Source organism: Cricetulus griseus, chromosome 6 (assembly GCF_003668045.3).
Source record: "Cricetulus griseus strain 17A/GY chromosome 6, alternate assembly CriGri-PICRH-1.0, whole genome shotgun sequence".
Classification (NCBI taxonomy): Eukaryota; Metazoa; Chordata; class Mammalia; order Rodentia; family Cricetidae; genus Cricetulus; species Cricetulus griseus.
Window position 1 is genome coordinate 56658503 of NC_048599.1, and position 17830 is coordinate 56676332.

General features: G+C 41.9%; 1 protein-coding gene and 1 pseudogene across 4 annotated transcripts in view; both read left to right on the plus strand.

Moving 5' to 3' along the window:
• Frmd5 (FERM domain containing 5) overlaps nt 1-17830 on the plus strand; it is a 273476-nt gene that overhangs the window by 34607 nt on the left and 221039 nt on the right. The window lies entirely within an intron of this gene.
• On the plus strand, nt 9328-9815 carry LOC100752590 (annotated as a pseudogene).

The window sequence follows — 17830 nt, forward strand, 5'->3', positions numbered from 1 at the left end:
TTTGTTTTAAAAATAAGTTTCTTGAGAACTAGTTCACATACCATATGGCTCACACATAGAATGTAAGATACATTGGCTTTTATATATCCATAGAGCTGTGTATTTAACTCTGCAATCAATTTAAAAACATCTTTATTATACTAGGTTGAGACCTTGAACCCTGTAGCCACCATCTTCTACTTCTCTCCTTCACTAGTTTCATTTACTTTGTGTTTATAGATTTTGCCTATTTTGGAAACTTCACCTGAGTAGGATTACATAGTGAAGTTTTTTTTTTTTTTTTTTTTTTTTTTTTTTTTTTTTTTGTGTGTGTGTGTCTGTGTGTGTGTATCTGTCTGTCTGTCTGTCTGTCCAGGTAGGAGAGACATGATACAGGGATTGCAATAAGGCTTTATCCATAAAATGTTCCCTGTTTTGTCATGAAAACAGTTTGCTAAAACCTGTTTTTATCAGGCAGTTTTTACTTCAACTATCTTGTAAAAGTCTGCTGGTATTTAATATCTAATAATGAATGGTTTTAAATCATTAAGTATGATTAAAAACCAAATTAATGTCAAAGAGAAATCTTTGGTTCCCTTAGCAACCAAAGGTGTAAGCAAATAAGTTAACTTGGAGATTAATAGCAAATAGGAGTACTTGTGTCTTTTTTATATTGGTAGCTGCTTCATTTCTTTAAAATATTTAAAAATTTTTTTAATTGTGCTTTTTGAAAGTGGATATAACAAGATTTACAATCTAGTGGCTGGAGATGGCTCAGTGATCAAGAATGCCTAATGCTCTATCAGAGGACCAGAGTTTGGAACCCAACACCTGCACTAGGCTCCCATAAATGCCTGAACTTCAGCAAGCACTGTGACTCCAATGCCTTCCACTCTACTCTTTCTTTTACTTCCTTAATAATGGTGTTTTGCACTGCCCTGTTTTCAAATGTTGAACCATCCTTGCACTGAAGGGGAAAAATACCTCATTTGCTGTTGGATAGAAACCAAAGATAATTTGCTAGGATTTCATTAAAAAATTTTGCATCAGTGTTCATATTGTTCTGTGTAGTCTATATAGCTTAGTTTGTAGGTTTTGTGTGTGATTGTGTTTATGGTTTTTTTTGTTTTTGTTTTTGCCTTGGTTGGCCTCATAGAACAAGGCAGGAGAATTATTTCAAGTCTGTCAGTTTTGCTTCATATATTCTGATTGCCTACTATTAAATGTGCAAATGTTCATAATTATATGTTTTTGTTATACTGGAACATTTGAAAGTATATATTTTCTTGTTGTTTCTTGGACCCCTTTTTTTGGTTTAGAGTTTATTTGCTCTTGACATTAGTTTAACCACCTTTGCTATACTTTTTTTAAGTGTGGGATTTTTGGTATATCTTTTGATGGCAATTTTTTATTTTTAATATTTTCTCTTTCAATCAATCTGTGTCTTAGGATTTAGTCTGAATCTCTTGTAGACAGCATATAGTTGGATAATGTGTTTTTAATATATTCTGATAATCTCCGTCTTTTGAGTGTGCAGTTTAATATGTAAAGTAATTTGTTCAGGCCTGATGAGATGGCTCAGTGGGTAAAGGAACTTGTCACCAAGCCTGACAACCTGTGTTGGATCCCTAGGACTCCCATTGCAGAAGAAAATTGTTTCCCACAAGCAAGCTGTACACACACACACACACACACACAGAGAGAGAGAGAGAGACAGGGAGGGAGGGAGGAAGAGAGAGAGAGAGAGAGAGAGAGAGAGAGAGAGAGAGATGTAATAAGCAAATGTAACAAAGTTTCCCACCTTCTGTGAGGCAATTACTCTACCTTTGAGCTGTATTTCCAGTCCTGTGACTGTTTCTTTGTGTTCCCAAGCTTTCTGGTTGTTGATATCATGGAATCACATTCTTATATATTATATTCCCTGAAATGTAAGCTAACAAATGCTTTTAAATGCATTAGTCTCTTTACTTAAAAAAATGCATGTCTCTTAAGCCACATAGAAAACAAACATTGACATTACAAACTGTCATTACAATAACACTATTATAGACACCAGTGGTTCCGCCTTCATGACGATCTTTCTTTTCTTCATTCTGCCTGGGGATACTGTCTCTGTCTTTCTGAGTTACTGTCTGGTGTCCTTTCCTCTCACCTGCAGGATTCCCTTAAACATATCTTGCAGGGCAGATCTAGTGGTAGTGTACATCCAAGCTTTTATTTATCTGGGACTGTCAGCATTTCCTATACCTTTGAACAATAGTTGGACCAGATATAGGGTTTTTTTTGCAATTTTTTTATTAGTTCAAATTAGGAACAAACTTGTTTCACATATCAATCCCTTCTCCCTCTCTCTCCCCTCCCCAAACCCTCCCCCCAACCTCCCACCTGCTCCCCCACCCCATCCACCTTCCACTCCCCAGGATGGGTAGGGCCCTCGACTGGGGCTCCCCAAAGTCCACCACATCATCCTGGGCCGGGCCTAGGCCCTCCCCGACATGTCCAGGCTGAGACATGGGATGGGCTCTCAAAGTCCCTTCTTACACCAGGGAAAAATACTAATCCACTACCAGGGCCCCCCTGGAGTGCAGAGGCCGCCTCATTGACATCCATGTTCAGGGATCAGTCCCGTGCTGGCCTCCCAGACAGCAGTCTGGGGTCGATGTGCTCCCCCTTTTGCAGGCCAGCTGTTTCTGTGGGTTTCACCAGCTTGGTACCGACCCCTTTGATCTTCATTCCTCCCTCTCTGCAACTAGGTTCCAGAGTTCAGTTCAGTGTATATCTGTGGGTGTCTGCCTCTGCTTCCATCAGCCACTGGATGAGGGCTCTAGGATGGCATAAAAAGTAGTCATCAGTCTCATCGAAGGGGAAGGGCATTTAGGCCTAGATTGCCTAGATTGTCAGTTCATGTCATCCTTGTAGATCTCTGGAAATCTCCCTAGTGCCAGATCTCTCCTAGGTCATTATAAGGACCTATAATGGCTCCCTCTGATATGGTATCTCTCATCCTGCTCTCCTCTATTCTTCCCCCAACTCAACATTTCTGCTATTCCATTTCCTCCTCTCCCCTCTTCTCCTCCTCTCATTCTGTCAGCTCCCTCTCCCCTACCCTCATTCCTCCAATTAGCTCAGGATATGCTGCTCCTTCCCATTCTCAGAGGTCCATGCATTTTTCCCTTAGGGTCCTTCTTGTTTCCTAGTTTCTTTGGTGAAGAGGATTGTAGGCTGGTAATCCTTTGCTCTATGTCTAAAATTCATATATGAGTAAGTACATACCATGTTTGTCTTTTTGTGACTGGGTTACCTCTCTCAGGATGGTTTCTTCTAGTTCCATCCATTTGCCTGCAAATTTCAAGATTCCATTGCTTTTTTCTGCTGAGTAGTAAGTACTCCATTGTATAAATGTACCATATTTTCTCTATCCATTCTTCAGTTGAGGGGCATCTAGGTTGCTTCCAGGTTCTGGTTATTACAAACAATGCTGCTATGAACATGGTTGAACATATGTCTGTGTTGTATGGACATGCATTATTTGGGTATGTACCCAAGAGAGGAATTGCTGGATCTTGAGGTAGACTGATTCTCATTTTCCTGAGAAACCACCATACTGATTTCTAAAGTGGTCTTACAAGTTTGCACTCCCACTAGCAATGGAGGAGTGTTCCTTTTTCTCCACATCCTCTCCAGCATAGACTGTCATTGGTGCTTTTGATTTTAGCCATTCTGGCTGGTGTAAGATGGTATCTCAGAGTTGTTTTGAGTTGCATTTCTTTGATGGCCAAGGATTTTGAGCACTTTCTTAATTGTCTTTCAGCCATTTCAGATTCTTCTGTTGAGAATTCTCTTATTTCTGCACCCCACTTTTTAATTGGATTGTTTGGTGTTTTGGTGGCTAGCTTCTTGAGTTTTTTGTATATTTTGGAAATCAGCCCTCTGTCAGATGTAGGGTTGGTGAAGATCTTTTCCCATTCTGTGGGCTGTCGATTTGTCTTACTGACTGTGTCCTTTGCCTTACAGAAGCTTCTCAGTTTCAGGAGGTCCCATTTATTAATTGCAGATCTCAATCTCTGGGCTACTGGTGTAATGTTCAGGAAGCAGTCTCCTGTGCAATTCGTTCAAGGGTATCTCCCATTTTCTCTTCTAGAAGATTCGGCGTGGCTGGATTTATGTTGAGATCTTTGATCCATTTACACTTAAGTTCTGTGTGTGGTGACAGATATGGATCTATCTGCAATCTTCTGCATGTCCGAAGTGTTTTTTAAAAAGAAACAGGTTGTAAAAATTGAGCCTGGCCTCTTGTGTGTGCTGGGTGAGCATTCTCCCATCAAGTTAACCCGTTATCACCCCTCCTTTTTTTTTTCCCTTTGGGCATTTTGAATATAAGAGCTTTGTTTGTTTAGATCCATGAAGTTATCATGAGAAAAATAATACCTGATAATCTGATTGAAGATCCCTTGTATGTCACAAGTCATTTCTTCTCGTTTTCAAGACTTTCTATCTTCAGCTTCTAAGGTTTGATGACAATGTCTTGGTATGTGTCTCTGAGTTCATTTTCCCTGGAGTTCACTGAGTTTCTTGGAGATTTATATTCATGTATTTCATCAAATTTGGGAATTTTTGCCATTATTTTGACATTTTCTTCCCTGCTCTCTTTTTTCATTGGGGTCTCCACAAAATGGAAGTTGATTCAGATGATAGTGTCACACATGTCTTTGGTTCGTTTTCTTTTTCTATTGTTTCTAAAGGTTTGTTCCTACTGTATGTGTATGAGTATCTGCCTGCATGTGTGTCTATGCATGGTGTCTGTGCCTGGTGTGTGTGTAGGCCAGAAAAGGGCATTATTCCCCCTGGATCTATAGTTCCAGATGTCAGTGAATGGGCATGTGGGTGCTGGGATCAAACCTAGGTACTTGCAAGAACAGCCAGTGCTCTTAACCACTGAGACATCTCTTTAGCCACTTGTGATTTGTCCTTAACTTTTATATTTTTTGTCTTAAGACTTGATAATTTCCACCCTTTTACAGCTTTTTGTTTTCTGGAAATTGAATCCAGGGCTTTGTACCACCGAGTTACACTCCCAGCCCTGATGTCAGCTTCACCTATTACTTTTAAGTCTACATTTGAATCTCTCCAGTGAATTAAAAACTTGTCAGTAATTATACATTTTGGGTTTTTAGGATTTCTGCTACTTTATTCTTATTTCTTAGTCTATTTCATACTTTTTTCTTTGAAAACTAGACCTTTGAGTATAACAATGTAACATCTCCCTTCTCAGAAATTCTCCCCCTCTCCAGCACTTGCTGTTTTATTGTTTTTGCTTTAAGTTCTGGAGGCTGTTTATTTGCCAGGGGTCAGCCTGCGTGGTAAACATCCATCTTCCTAGGTCTTTTTAAAGACATGCCCCTTTCCAGCGGGGCGTGTGTTCACTTTCTGATTGGTTCTCCACGAGCAGTTGTTATGAATGTTGTGATCTTTAATGTCTGGCTTCTGAAAAGGGAAGAAAAAAGGTAACTAAAAAGGGTGTTGGCTCCTTTAAGTCCTTTGAAAATCACTTCAGATGGAAGAGGAGGGGCTTGCAACAATGGAGGGGGGTAACAATAATGGCTCCCAGCCTACCTATTGGCCTGCACCTTTGTCATCAGAAGCAATAACCTGTGATCCCATTTTGGTGGAGCTGGTTCCTTTTGCCTACCCTGGTTTCTGAAAATTGTATGTCAGCTGCTCCCAGAGCAGGTGCACAGCTGTCTGCCCTGGGGCTGACAGGTGGGAATGGGTAGCTGTTACTATGCCAGGAAGTGGAATAGACTAAAATTAGCCACATTTTACCATGCACGCTTTCCTATGGAAGTTGGGAGCCTTTAATAGACTCCAGTTTCACAGTTACAGCAGACTTTGCAGGCGTAGCAGTGGTGTAGGTGAGGAGGTACACAGCGCTTCTTCCCAGACTGCTGACTTCTATCAGACTGTTCTGCATAGCCATTTTCTAAGTCACATGGAAAGGCTTGCAATGTACTCTTACCCCAGAGTGAAAGTTATGCTCTCTGCATGCAAAGCCACAGGTGTTGATTTTCTGCATAGCCATAGAACATGCAATTTTAAGTTGCAGCTTTCAAATGGGAAACTTTTTTGGTGTGCAATATTTTTTCTTCTAATAAAGATGATTAAAATGAAAGACAAGGGGCCAATTATATTTTATCAGTGGCCAAATGTGCTCACCAAATTACACGTTTTAAATCTTGAACTTTCTCATTCAGTTTGGCAGAATTATCCCTGGTAACCATGTGTCCCTGCTGCTTATTAAACATAATTGGAAACTAGAGTGCTATCAGAATTGTGTCTGAGGGTTATCTGCTAACACATTCCAGATTCTGGGCAGCAGTCACTGCAATGGGGGTTTTGAGTTGGAGTTCTGCTCAAAATCAGTTTTCCATAAAAAAGGATCTGTCTCTCAGATATTCCGTTTTGAAATAAATATTTTATATAAGCTTTCATTTATACGTCCTTGTGGAACCTGATTTTCAGAACCCTAACTCCCCTGCTATCCCCACTTAGTTTTCACTCAGACACCAGCAGTTAATCGCTGTGTATATGTGTGTAAATACATGAGTGTGTATCGCTGTGTAATTGTGTGTATGTGTGAGAACACTTCCTTTATGAGGCAGTATACAAGCAGATATAGTACTGAATAGTAAGATGTCACTTGAAATGGGGACTTTGAAAGATGCTGGGTTTACAGAGTTGAATGTTGACCGCACGCTCAGGGAATGGTGTCACAACAGATGATGGTTTCCCACTCTTGTTTGTCCTAGTGTGGGTAGCTGGCGCATTTTGTTTTGTGTTGCTTTGCTATCCGCCAGATCTCTAATGGCCTGGAGCACAAGGACCTCAGGACAAATGCTTGCAGGAGGCCTTTAAAGGCTGGCCTGTCTAGCAGAATCAGCAGAGAAAGAGCAAAGCCAGAGAGATAGACCTACTGCAAGTTATTCAGTCCCCCTGGGATTCTACTCCAGAAAACTGTATTTTAAATCTTGGTAAACTGAAAAGGAAAGCTGTTTTCTCTCTCAGAACACTTTATCAAGATCAGGCCAGTAATAGCGCTGGGTCTCCTGGTGGGTTCCAACCATGAGCCTTTCCTCCTCTGCCTGCATATCAACCAGACCTCAGAAAGGGAATCAACTCATTATTAGTTGTTGATAACCTATGGATTTCTAGAAAGATGTCATTTGAAGGAAATGAGTGGGAAGTCCAAGTAGCGTAGTGACAGTGATGAGTTACAGGAATGTGCGTTTGGAGTGTTTGGCTTATTACCATAAGGTGCATTTGAGTAACATTTTTAAACAGATGATGAGATCTATGGGATTCATTTGGCTCAGGGGCTCTTTGCAAAGAGAAGTGGTTGTAGTTAGGATCTTTAGGGGGCTCTGAACCTGAAAGTCCTTTGTGGGTCCAAGACAGTAAAAGTTTCCACCACATGGAGTGGGTGAAGAGGACAGAGGCTCTTCCCCTAAGTAGCTCACTGCCAGGGTTTTGCTCTCCTGTGTCCTTCATCCTGCTCACAATCCATGTTACCCAGTAAGTAAGAGAAAGGCCGGGGACAGTCATGGGTTAATAGAATCAGGTGCTGAGGAGGCCTTAATTATTTACAAGCTTTTTCCAGAGTGATTCACAAATGCAATGATAAAGGAAAATTTATCAAAGTAGTATGTCTTTCAATTTGTAATGCTCTTGGTTTTAAGCCAAAGCTGTTGTTATGATGGGGGAAAAAAAAGAGATGGGTACTGAAGTGAAAAACTCAATTCTTCTCTCCCTCCTTTCTTCTGGTGCTGGGAATTGAACTCCAGGTCTTATATAGACAGTTCTTTTTTAAAAAATATTTTTTAAGATTTATTTATTATTATGTATACAGTGTTCTACCTCCATGCCACAGGAAGGGACCAGATTTCATTATAGATGGTGATGAGCCACCATGTGGGTGCTGGGAATTGAACTCAGGACCTCTGAAGAGCAGCCAGTGCTCTTAACCAATGAGCCATCTCTTCAGCTCCCATATATATCTGCACACCAGAAGAGGGCACCAGGTCTCATAACAGATGGTTGTGAGCCACCATGTGGGTGCTGGGGATTGAACTCAGGACCTATCGAAGAGCAGTCAGTGCTCTTAACCTCTGAGCCATCTCTCCAGCCCCTATATATATTTCTTAATTCTGATTTTGTACTTCACTTTGGGAGTTTGTGCAAACCTCTCAGAAGTCTCATATTTAAGAGGCAGCTTTATGGAGGGGAAGTGTGCTAGCTAGTTTTTGTCATTTGGGAAGAGAAGAACCTTCATTATGAAAATGCCTCTACCAGATTGGACCATGGGCAAGCCTGGGTTGCATTTTCTTAATTAATGATTTATGTGGGAGGGCCCAGCCCACTGTGAGTGGTGCCACCTCTTAGAAAGCAGCTGAGCAAGCCACGAGGAGCAAGCCAGTGAGCAGCACCCTTCCATGTCTTCTGCTTCAGTTCCTGCCTCCAGGTTCTTGCTTTGAGTTCCTGACTTTCGTTAGTGATGGACTGTGATGTGGAACTGTAAGCTGAAGCGAACCCCGCCCCCCCCAAGTTGCTTCTCTTTGTGGTGATTTATCACAGCCATAGCAGGGCAGATGGTATCAAAAGACGCTTCCAATTCCACATCCTATGACTGTAGGAGTCCAGTGTGTCTTTAGTCTTGCTTAAGCTGTAAGGCTCTGTAAGATGCCATTTTGGTGTCTGATGATGATCAGGGGTCTAAAATGATTAAGAAAAGCAAAACAAAATGAAAAGAACAAGTCATACTTGGGAGAGCAATCCCAGTGAAGAAGGGAGACTTGTGGCTTACGTTCTGGCTCTGCCTTGGCTGGGCTGAAGCCTTGGCTTCTCTTCGGCCTGTCTTTCTCTCTGTACAGCTTAGGTGTTTGCTTATCCTTCAGTTCTCCAGTTCTACTCAGGATTCTTAGAAGATAGCACAGAAGTAAACATAGCACATACATGACTTACTCACCTTTGCTTAGTTCTTCATGGAAGAGAAATGGTGCAGAGTGGCAGAGAGGAACACGTGCTGTGTCGCACACCTAAGTGCTTCCAGACTTTCATAGTCACCCACAGTAGCTGCTCACTGTTTTTAGCTTTTAATTTCCTATCCCAGTTTCTCACTTGTGATTGGAAATGCTTGGGACAGGAGTGTCGCCCTGTGATCACATACCCACTTGCCCAACAAGTACAAGGCCCTGTGTTTGATCCCAGAATCTTAAAAAAAAAAAAAAGTAAAATGAGACTCACAGTTACCATCTACTATCCAGTAATATATTTAATAATGTGTTCTGAGGAAGGCAGGGGGGGAGGGACAGTCGATTGCAGACCGCGCTGGGTTGCCGCCGCCGCTGCCGCCATCGTGCCAGCCCCACGGGTCTTGGTGAGGTGGGTGACTCTCCAGAATGGGAGACAAGCCAATTTGGGAGCAGATTGGATCCATCTTTATTCAACATTACTACCAGTTATTTGATAACGACAGAACCCAACTAGGCGCAATTTACATTGATGCATCATGCCTTATGTGGGAAGGATAGCAGTTCCAGGGGAAAACTGCCATTGTGGAGAAGTTGTCTAGCCTTCCCTTCCAGAAAATCCAGCATAGTACCACAGTGCAGGACCATCAGCCTACACCAGATAGCTGTATCATCAGCATGGTTGTAGGCCAGCTCAAGGCCGATGAAGATCCCATCATGGGTTTCTACCAGATGTTTCTATTAAAGAGCATCAACGATGCTTGGGTTTGTACCAATGACATGTTCAGGCTTGCCCTGAGCAACTTCGGCTGACCTCCACCTGACCAGATCCTCACGCTGTTTCCTCCTCCCTCCTCTTCCCAATACTATCTCACTCCTCCAGATGCTCCAAATGTCATACACAAATGAGCAGGGCCGAGGTGAGAGTGGGTGCGGTGCGCTTCTGTCACCATGGTGTTGTGCATGATGTTTGGATGCTAGACTAGTTGCATCTGACAGGAGAAGTTTGTGTTGTGCCAGCGCGTGTCTTGGAAAGACTTAAGTAATGCAAAAGATTGTCGGTTTTTGTTTTTGTTTCATTTTGTTTTTTAATCTACTGACAAGTTGCTCTAGTAACCCAAAGAAGTGAAGGAGAAAGCAGCTGCCTCACCGCCCAGATATTGATTTGTTCAGATATTTCAATGCCTCATGATACAATAAAACCACAAAAATTTTCTTAACAAAAATAAATAATGTGTTCTGATCCTTCTACTGTAGTTTATTGAGAAACAAAATGTTTCTTTTGTCTTTGAATTAAGTGATGATGATAACTGAGTCATAAAAATTAACTTGTGATCAAATACTTAAAAATTTGCTTAATAGGAAAGTAGTTTATCCTAAATTTTTTGTGGCCAATGAAAAAATTTATCTGTGAGCTCATTCTTGTAATCTATAGGTAGCTGGCTTCCTTCCTTCCTTCCTTCCTTCCTTCCTTCCTTCCTTCCTTCCTTCCTTCCTTCCTTCCTTCCTTCCTCCCTTCTCTCTCCCTCCCTCCTTCTCTCCCTCCCTCCCTCCCATCAACATGTATGGGTGTTTTACCTACACATCTGTGTATCATGTGTGGGCCTGGCACCTGTGAAGGCCAGAAGAGGGCATCAGATCTCCTCGGACTGGAATTGTGAGCTGTCATGTGGACACTGGAAACCAAACCAGAGTCCTCTTGAAAAGCAGCAGCCATTGAGCCGTTTCTCCAGCCCTGATAGCTTATTTTGTAGTTCCAGGGGGAACAATTCATATTTATAGAACACCAAGAATAGATAGCAGTGAATCCTGGGCCAGTAGGAGATGGCACTTGTCACCACTGTGTTTGATAACCTATATGAACCAGCTCATTCCTGCATGTTGTCCCCTGACCTCCCCAAGTGACCTATATGTCCCAAGTGACACCCTCTCCCCCAAATAAATGTTATAATTAAAAAAAGAAGTCTTATACTGCTGGCAAATTCAACAGGAAGATCAACAGACTGGCTTCATGACGAAGGCAGAATATTTTCTATCCTCCAGTACTAGGGCTTTCGTGCACTATGTGAGAAACACCCTTGTAACCAGGCAGGTATCTCATTATCTTTGGAGCCGAGTATTGGAACTCCACCAGTATTTAGAACACATTGTTTACCTCCTTTTATGAAGCATCCTAAGTTACCTTCTTGTATTCTTAACTGCCAAAGTAGAAAACATTTTATTTTCACCCCTGGAAGTTAAACCCAGGGATGCGCTGTATCAGTGAACCACACTCTTAACCCTCACATTTTTATTGTGAGACAATAAAAAGTCTCTTGGAGTTGCACTATGTAGTCCTGGCTGCTCTGGAACTCCCCAGATAGACTCGGCTGGTCTCAAACACATAGAGATCCACCCATCTCTGCCTCCAGAGTGCTGAGATTAAAGGCGTGTGCTGCCAAACCTGGCTTCATCAAAGTAATTTGTCTGATTCAGTGATAGTCTTACATTTATTTCCCTCAGAATTTTTTCTTTTACCCCGGAGGAGGCCAATTTTTAGATTTACCAGTTGTTTTCAGAAATGATGGATTTTGAAGAAAATTTCATTATGAAGAGACAGAGTTTTCATAATTATATGTCCCCAATAGAGGCTGTAGTAATTAAGTTATAAAAGTATAGAGTCTCCATAATTTTGTCTCTTTGTAAATTGTGCTAATTTTTCACAAATATGCTTAAAATTATTATTAAGTGGATTGTGAGCATTTAAGGTGAGATGTTTGAGTTCTTTGCTTTCTCTGGGCATTCCCTGGAACCAAATTATATCAGACTCATTTCAGTTCCTGGACAGGTTTAGTGGCCATCTAGCAGACCCTGGGAATAAGCAAAGGGAAGCCAAGATGGAGCAGAACACATCCCATGGTAGCTTTGGAGGACAGAAGGAAAACTATAGGCAAAATGCTGATGTAATGAATTGGTACTAATGACTCAATAGAGGAAGGTGTCTGTTATGCCCTAGGGTTTCTGATCATTTTTAATCAAGTCTTCAGATGATCCTTTGATAGGAGGCATTTTGTGAATGACTTAGTATAAAGAAATACAGTTGATGACATAAAGTGATAATGGTAAGGGCCACTGCAGTCCAGGACAACAGGCCCAACTTAACAGATAAGTGAATAACTGGAAGACTGAAGGCCTTCCTTACACATGGAGGAGGTAAAAAGACCAGGATGTGAGAGGCTTGACATGTGTGTAATGGGTATAAAAATGACTTAGCTCTTTTGAAAATGGATTTTGTTTATTTAGTGTGTTGGAGGTCTGTCTGTGTGGCATGGCATGCTTGTGGAACTCAGAGGACAACTTTTGGGAGCTGGCTCTCACCTTCCATCTTGGTGAGGTGGGATCTTTCCTGTTTTTGCTGCCACATTGAGTACTTCTGGGTAGCTGGCCCTAATCTTCTGGCTGGTTCTCCTGTTTCAACCTCCCACCACACCACAGGAGTGCTAGGATTTCAAGGTTTGCACTGTTGCACCAGCTTTTTATATGGGTACCAGGGATTTAGTGCTTTTACCAGTGATGCCATCTCCCTAACACCAATAAAGCTCCATACAGCAAGTGCAGTGGTTATTGGTCCAATTTTGATCTTAGGCTGAGTCACCAGAAGTCTAATAACAAGGTAGAAGGTGATGTTCCCACTCTATTCTACAGCTTCCAAATTACAAGGAGAATTCGGTGCTGGGAACAGGATGCCCTTGATGAGAACAAGGAGGGTTGTTGAGAATCAAGAATTGTATCAAGAAAAAAAAAAGCCAAAGCAGCTACAGTGCTTTACTTCTTTTGGAAAGTTTTTCTTTCTTCTATCACTTTTATTTCGCCCTGGGATAGAGATCTCATTTGCTTTGTGTGTAGCCAGTTATCCTGGATCCTTTTATTTAACAGTTTTTCCTTCCCTTAACTTGTCCTGCAACTCTACAACATCAGACTATTGTATAACTTGATTGTTCTAATCCTCTTTCTGTTCCATTGGTCTGTTCATCTTCCCTTATGTTGGAACCACAGCATTTCAATGATGTACTATGTTCTTCAGAGCTGTCTGTTTGTGGTTCTTTATTCATCTGTGTGGGCTTTCGAATGACCTTGTCAAATTCCATATTCACTGTACCATTTTTATTGTTGAGGTTTTTTTGTGGTAATTTGAGAACTGACGGTATTCTATCAAGTATTTCTATTTATGGACAGTAAGATGTTATACTTTTGTCTGGCAGCTACATGCACAGATGTTGTTTTGCCCTTGGTTACTCTGTAATGTTTATAGCTGTTGTACTTAATTTCTTTAAGAAAAAAACCCTTCATTTTCCTATTAGTTGGACACAGTGACACATGCTTATAATTTTGGCACTTGGGAGGCTGAGGCTGGGGGATTGTGAGTTTGAGCCAGATGGGTTTGTTTATTTATTTGGTGGTAGTAGGGATTGAACCCAAGACCACAGAGCTACAACTCAGCCATCTCTAAAATTGTTTTTTCCCCCTCTGTATAACAGCCCTAGCTAACCTGGAACTGGCTCTGTAGACCAGGCTGGACTCAAACTCACAGAGTGCTGGGACTAAAGGTGTGCGCCACCATCGCCACTGGGCTTATTTAAATTTGTGTTGCCCTTCCTTTGCCTCCTGAGTGCTTGGATTATAGGTGTGTATCATGCCCATTCTCGGATTTTAAAAATAAGATTAGTGGCAACATGCCAATAACAACAGCTTTAATATTTCCTTTTAATTCTTATAGCTGTGTTTTCAACTACAGACATCTTTATTATTTTCACTATTCCCTTTTGTCATTTTAGTTTCATATTTGCAGTGTTTGATATATGCTGCTTTTATCGTTGTTCAATTTTAATATTTCATAATATTTAGTTTTATTCTTAGTTATTTTTAGTACATTACTTTTTAAACACATGGCTGCTTTTATTTACTTTTTATTACTGCTTTTTAATTCTTTGCAGTGTACATAAAGAATGGCTGGTATGTTTATCTTAGATTAGTTGATACTACCTCTGAGAGCTAGTATATAGTAAATTTTTATACATGTCTTATGTGTGCTTAGACATCTTTGTTTAGTAACAGGCTTTATATCTATCCATACATGCCTTAGATGTGCTTATATGCGTATAGATTTGAGCTGCCTAAGAATTTATGGTTAGTGATGGTGATCTCATAAGCTTATAATGGAGCTTAAAAATTCTTATTCCCTAGTGATACACTGTCACAATGTCAGAGTGAGAAACATTACTTTGTGGCAATGCTGCTTTAAACAGATCTGGCTTCCAGTTTTAGGAAAGCATAGTACATGCATTCGTGTGCAGTCTCTGTGCAGTCTCTAACACTCGATAACAAATAGCTATCTGAATTGGCTCGTGCTTTGAGTTTGCTGTCTCCTTCTACATCATTTTCAAGTGTACTCCTACTTACTAAAAGCTTTACTGTGAAGCAATGTGGCACGTTGTATAGCAGCAGACTCTTCTATCTTGTGTTTTTATTGTCTAGTGGTTGGATCATTTGTGTGTGTTGTTTGGTTTAATCTCATGTTGTTTTGCTCATCATGACCCCAAAGTATATAAAATCTACTCTTAACATTGCCATAAGAGGCCATGTTGAGTGAACTGGGCAAGGAAATTAGAAGTGATTAAAGACTAGGATCAAGGAGATTAGTGCTAGCTGTTGGTGGCTAGTCAGCCATGTCCCATTCTACCCTACCTGTGAGCTTCAGGAAGAAACGAGTGCTGGGATATGTAGAGGGTCTGCTTCACTGAACACAGTGAGACCAGCAAAAACTCAAGAAGGCCCTGTATCTGATACTGAGAAACTTCTGATGACCTTAGGATTAGATACCAAAGCACCCACCTTTCAGCACAGAGAGGACCACAGCCAGAACAAAAAGGCTGTGATGTTGCAAGAAAAGACGGACCTAACCACATTGTCGAATATATGGCTAGCTCTGGGTGACCTGATGATTGGAGAGTCATTATTCATTACATAATGTGAGTTGAGAGTCTGTAAGGGCTGCCGTAAAGGGCTTTGGAAACCCTACATACGCTGATAGTGGAGGAACTTCCTTGCCAGAGTAAATCGTCAGTGTGGATGAAAACTCTAGACAAGGACACTTGAAAGGACCCGAATCTGTAAGGAAGCCATGTCAATGTCAGTGCTCAAGGCCTCTGGACAGGACAGCAGTCTTGCTTAGAGGTAGTGTTGCAAGCTATGAAGTCCTTCATGTGTTGGCTCATCAAGAACCCGAGCCTTGACACATCAGTAACCATGAACTGTCTGATGCAAGAGCAATAAGAAACTGTACAGGATCTAGATTCTTTGCCAAGAGGCCCCCCTGAGTATCTGTGCGGTCAGAATTGGGGACTCCTGATCTGAGAGTAGCATACCTTTTCAGATTTGCTTATTGATCATACTCCTGCAATCTTCCTTTTATTGGTGAGCTTCATCCCAGGAGCAAAGCAGCATTTCTCCTCCAGTGCCATCTCTTTCATACAACCAAATGTGAAGGAATTACAGTAGCATTTAGAAGCTGCTGCTGAGGAGACCTTTACCCAGGTGCTGTGTCAGAGGAAGACACTGAGGTGATAGGGGAAAGATTACACCATGTGTAGCTGCACTGAAGATGTACTTGTTCCTGAAGTGATTTCACCAGGGAACATATGAATGACCTCTGGAAGAGGACATTTAAGATGCTCACCCAGGACTTCACAGTATTCGCCAGCAGTGAGGAGGCTGCGAAAATCAAGGCCGTGTTTGGGATGATGAACAGCTTTGAGCAGGGTGTGGATGAGGAGGACAGGGCTGAGGAGCCAGAGGCAGTGCCTGCCTGTTGTATAGTTAGGGTAGGATTGCATAGCTGGAGATGAGATCAGAGAAAGGAACCTGCAGGTGAATAGGAAAGGAGACCCTCTGAGGAACGTCATACAAAAGGCAGAGGTTGCTACAAACCTCAATGTTTGAACCCATGGATGCCAGCACTAACGTTCTCCTTCATAGAGTATTGTTCCTTGTGCATTAGCTGTAACCAGTGACTCTATATTGAGAAGAAACAGACTAAGCAAACCTCTGTGGGCATGCTTCTCAAGAGTGACACTTCTTCAGAAGCCTTGGGGAGTGATTCCAGAGAGGGTCACTGTTACCATAGGCCACACACAGCCCCTGCCCTGACGACTCATTCCTTAAGGTGTAGCATCTGCCAGCACCATGTGAATGGTTCAGGACTGTGCATGTGTAGAGTGTGGCCTTCCTTTTGGGAGTCTTGTGTGTAAGAGAGGGCACTGCATGTGTAATACCGTGGCCTGCATTGTGAAATAAGCACTGAGGACCTTGGTTGACCTTCCCCAGTCTGTTGTTCTCTGGAGAACAACTGTTATGGAAGTTTGCTGAATATCTTTCTTTGCTCTTGGGTCATTTGCTGCTTCTAGAAGTCGATCACTGGAAGGGTCCTGGTTAATAGGCAGCAATTCTGCAGACCAAAGCTCAGAGTGACTTGTGCTGGAGGAACCATAGTGGCTGTGAGTGCTGGATAAGAAGGCCCTTGCTTCTGCTTTGGACTCTCATTTGGTCTATTTCATGGCATGGATTGGTGTGCACAGCGTCACTCTCCTATAGCATCTCTTGCTACTCTTGGAAATGGCTTTAAGGTGTCTTTCCTTGTTTGGAATTAATGGGACATTGGAGCAGAAACTGAGTTATAATAGTGTCTGAGCACTTCAGGGGATCTCAAAGGATTGCTTTTAGATTTTGTTTATCTTAAATTAAAAAATGCCTTTGAGGTATGAATGACAGAGTGAAGACACAGCGGAGCAAGTGCTGCCACTCCTTCGTGGATTCTTCAGAAACAGAATGAAGCTGTTGCTCTAGCTCAGTGGCTCCATGGAGGACAGAGTGATTCATTTGCCCACTGCCTTTTCCAGATGACCCTTCTTCTACCTGTGGGGTCAACTTACATCGGATCAAAATGGGCAGGCTTCAGGTTTTGAGATGTTCATGAATTGTGTAAAAATTGGATTTTGGGTTTAGAGCAAAATTCTTTTTTTTTTTTTAACCAAATTCTCTCTCCTCTCCCCACTTCTTTTAAGGAGGTGGGTGCTGTGGATAGAATCAGGGCCTCACACACACTTAGTAAAGGCCACACCCCAGTCCAGTGAAACTTACTGAATTAATCTTTTCACATGGCACATGGGAAAGGATCTCTTTGTTCACTTTAATACCTACCTTCGTTCTTTCCTTCCTCCTTCCTTCCTTCCTTCCTTCCTTCCTTCCTTCCTTCCTTCCTTCCTCCTTCTTCCTCCCTGTCTTTAATTTTGTTTATTTGAGAGAATCTGTGTGCATGACGTGTGTGTGTGGAGGCATGTGTGTATGGCATGCATGTAACAGTCACTTTATGAAGCCGGTTCTCTCCTTCTACCTTTGCATAGGTTCTAGAGATTAAACCTGGGCTTCCAGGATTGCCTGGCAAGCACCGTTACCTGATTAGCCAACTTGCCAGCCTTCGTTGTTCATTTTTAATCAGGAATGGACAGAGCATCTCATCCATATTCCCAATATAATTAACGAGGTTCCTTGTGGGCTACTCGGATTAAAGGGAGTTTGTCTTGGTCTCTTCAAAGTAGGGCTTACCTGGGCTTCTAAGTGTGGAAATGCTGTATAGTCAGTGCTGTTGACTTGGTTCAGAGTTTCAGAGGTCCATTGTCCTGCTCCTCCCTCCTGTGTGGTTAACACTGTCCCCTTTCTCCTAAGATAACCCTGATGCTTAGAGAGTCTCCACCACTTTACCATGCTCATGTGGAGCCTTTTCTTGGTCAAGC